This window comes from Trichechus manatus, unplaced genomic scaffold (assembly GCF_000243295.1).
Source record: "Trichechus manatus latirostris isolate Lorelei unplaced genomic scaffold, TriManLat1.0 scaffold00077, whole genome shotgun sequence".
Lineage (NCBI taxonomy): Eukaryota > Metazoa > Chordata > Mammalia > Sirenia > Trichechidae > Trichechus > Trichechus manatus.
This window is the reverse complement of record NW_004444013.1, coordinates 285,341-288,877: the sequence shown is the minus strand read 5'-3', so window position 1 is coordinate 288,877 and position 3,537 is coordinate 285,341. Positions and strand designations below refer to the sequence as shown.

Here is a 3,537-nt window from a genome sequence, read left to right as displayed (position 1 = left end):
CTGTAATTCGAAGGTATCAATTCTACTTTGGTCGTCCTTATTTATTGTCCACCTTTCACATGCATATGAGATGACTGAAGACATCATGGCTTGGGTTAGGTGCACCTTAGTCCTCAAAGTGATATCCTTCCTTTTTAACACTTTAAAAAGGTCTTTTGCAGCAGATTTGCCCAATGCAATGCATCTTTTCATTTCTTGACTGCTGCTTCCATGAGCATTGATAGTGGATCCAAGTAAAATGAAATCCTAGACAGTTTCAATCTTTTCTCCGTTTACTAGTCCAGTTGCGAGGATTTTTGTCTTCTGTATGTTGAGGTGTAATCCACATTGAAGGCTGTAGTCTTTGATTTTCATCAGTGCTTCAAGTTCTCTTCACTTTCAGCAAGCAAGGTTGTGTCATCTGCATATTGCAGGCTGTTAATGAGACAATGGAAAGGTCAAGAACAAAGGTCAAGGTCATATGGTAATTCTATGTTCAACTTTTTGGAAAACTGCTGAACTGTTTTCCACAGTGACAGCACCATTTTACATTCCCACGAGCAATGGATGAGAGTTCCAGTATCTCCACAACCTGTTAACGTGTGTGTGTGTGTGTGTGTGTGTGTGTGTGTGTGTGTGTGTGTGTTTATCATTGCCATTCTAATGGGGATGAGGTGATATCTCATTGTGGTTTTGATCTGCATTCCCTAATGCCTAATGATGCTGAGCATCTTTCTTGGGCCTGCTAGTAATTTGAATATCCTCTTAGGTGAACTATCTGTTCAAGTCCCTTGCCCATTTATTGACTGGGTTGTTTGCCTTCTTGTTGTTAAGTTGTAAAAGTTTTATGTGTATGTATTTTGGATATTAGGCCCTTATCTGATACATGGGTTCCAAAAATTTTGTCCCAACCTGTAGGGTTGTCATTTCACTTTTGTGTAGAATCTTTACTTTAATGGACTCTCAGTGTCACATCTTCCCCATTTGTACCACCAAAGCTTGTTATCTGAGAGCTCTGCCTGCCTCCATACCTATCTCCCACAGCATGACGTTACCTGAGGACTGTTTCTTCCCTGTGTGATGGAGGTTCGACTCAGCTTCAAGGACTGGCAGGGAGGTGGCCTCAAGTATCCATTCTCTGAAAAGGCATAGCTGAGCTCCCTCCTTCCTGGGACATTTAAACTGTAGGTTGGTTGGTAGGTGGTATATTTCCCATTTCTGGGGCTTCAGAGGTTGAATTCTTACAAATGCTCACTAACTTAATTGTTCTATTGCTGCTATATTCCCTGAGCAATTTGGTTCCCATACAAAAAAACCCTCATTGCCGTTGAGTTGATTCTGACCCATAGCAACCCTATAAGACAGAGTAAAACTGCCCCACAGAGTTTCCAAGGAGCACCTGGTGGATTCTAACTGCCCGCCTCTTGGTTAGCAGCCGTAGCTCTTAACCACTATGCCAACCAGAGAGTGAAAATAGACAGGAACTCTATACTGGTAATATTTTTATTTTGGGAGCAGTTTGGTCCTAGATATGTGTATCCACTCCCCTGGGCCCTTCCTCTTGGTGTTCTTTTCTCTTTGGGTCTGAGCTCCATTGTTCATTCTACTCCCCACTGAGCATTTCTTAAACATTTGAGATGGAATCTTTGTCTATGAAAAACATGAGTGAGCACTTCTTTCAAGGCCCCTTTGAGTCCCTAGCACATTGACTGGGAGCTCTGGAGAGGGGTCTCAACCACACCCAATTCAAAACAAAACCATTCCGATAGCTTTCCCACAACTTCTAGTCATATTACTGAAGACAGATTATAGAGAAAGTACTAGGCATGCAATTAGGAGAAATACTGCAGAAGTGGATTTCCTGTCTGAACAGCAGAACTCTGGGGACCTACAGCTTTATGGGGTCAAACAAATCCATCACATAGCCCTCATTATTCCAGTCTAGAGGGTACTGACCATCTTTATCAAATTTGCAAGGGGCTCATTTTGCAACCTGAATCAAATATTATTAGGACATTTCCAGAAAATACACAGGTAGGACCTTTGGGGAATTCCCTTTGATTGAGCTCTTAGAGCCTGAAGCATTTGTGAACAAGGGTGAGAGACCTTTTCCACCAGAAGGGTAGACCTCCTGTGGTATTCGCAGTGTTCACGTCATCCTATCAGTGTTCCACCACCCACCTAGTCAATGCCGTATTCCTGAATCAACTTCCCCCTACCCCCATAGTAGTGACATTCATGGATCACTCTTGGTGTGAATGCATCAATCTATACTAAAGCATACTGCAGAAACAGCCCTGTGAAATCTATTGTTGGATCCAAAGAAAGAAAATGATTGAGGACATGCTTCAGTACAACACATAGTCCTCTTGAGAATGTCGTGGCTAAGTGTTTTCATTGTCTATATATCAGGAATCATTATTTGAATGATTTGTGTTTATTTGATCAATCTTACGAATTTGTAATTGATCCAGTCTCCTCTCTTTCTTCTGGCTGGTATAAAAAACAGCGCCAAAGTTGGCGATTCACCTTAGCACTTGCGTAGGGATACATGGTACATTATAACTAATTGTAAAAATGTTTGGAAGAGATGAATCAGAAAGGTGAGGCACATGCAGTTTATGCAGAAGCTCACAGGCCACTGAGAAGACTATGGCCTTAACTGTGCATGATATTGGAAGCTACTAGAGGGTTTCTGAGTGGAAAAAAATCATTGATCAGACTTTTAAGTAATAGAGAACCCAAGATTGAGAAGGGACAGTGTTGACATGTCGTGGGGTTGTTAACCATTGTCATAAAACAATATGTATACTAACTGTTTAATGAGAAACTATTTGTTCTGTAAATCTTCATTTAAAGTACAATTAAAAAAAAATCTATGGAGCAGTTCTACTCTGTAACACATGGGGTTGCCATGAGTCGGGGGCCCACTCGACAGCAGCTGACAACAACAACAACACTGTGACTTCCAAACCAAGCCATGATGTGCAACACAAACTACTTATTGCTTAGACTAGGACCACCAGTACAATGTTGAATAGAAGTGGTAAGAGTGGTCATTAAGGATGATGATAGCTGTAAGTTTTTTGTAGTCGTCCTTTATCAGGTTGAGGAAGTTGCCTTCCATTCCTAGTTTATTGTTTTTGTTATTTTCATAAAAGGACATTGGATGTTATCAAAAAGATTTGAATCTACTGCTATAAACATATGATTTTTTTTTTTTATTGTACTTCAGGTGAAGGCTTACAGAACAAATAGTTTCTCATGAAACAGTAGTACACATATTGTTTTATGACCTTGGTTAACAACCCCACAACATGTCAACCCTCTAACTTTTCAACCATTTTTTTTTGGTGAAAATACACACAGCCAAAGATACACCATTTCAAAAATTTCTACATGCACATTCAGTGACATTGACTATGCTCTTCCAATTGTGCTGTTATTCTCACTTAAGATGAAGGCTTTCAGAACAAAATAGTTTCTCATTTAACAGTTACTACAAATGTTGCCCTATGACAATGGTTAACAATCTCACAACACATCAACAATATCCTT

General features: G+C 40.2%; 1 long non-coding RNA gene across 1 annotated transcript in view; it reads right to left on the bottom strand.

The window, feature by feature from the left end:
* Window positions 1–358: 358 nt before the first annotated feature.
* The window catches only part of LOC111821319 (uncharacterized), a 16,053-nt gene continuing 12,874 nt past the window's right edge, over window positions 359–3,537 (bottom strand). The window contains exon 3 of the long non-coding RNA XR_002824761.1: window positions 359–414. This is a non-coding gene — a long non-coding RNA (uncharacterized LOC111821319). The remainder of the gene's footprint in view (window positions 415–3,537) is intronic.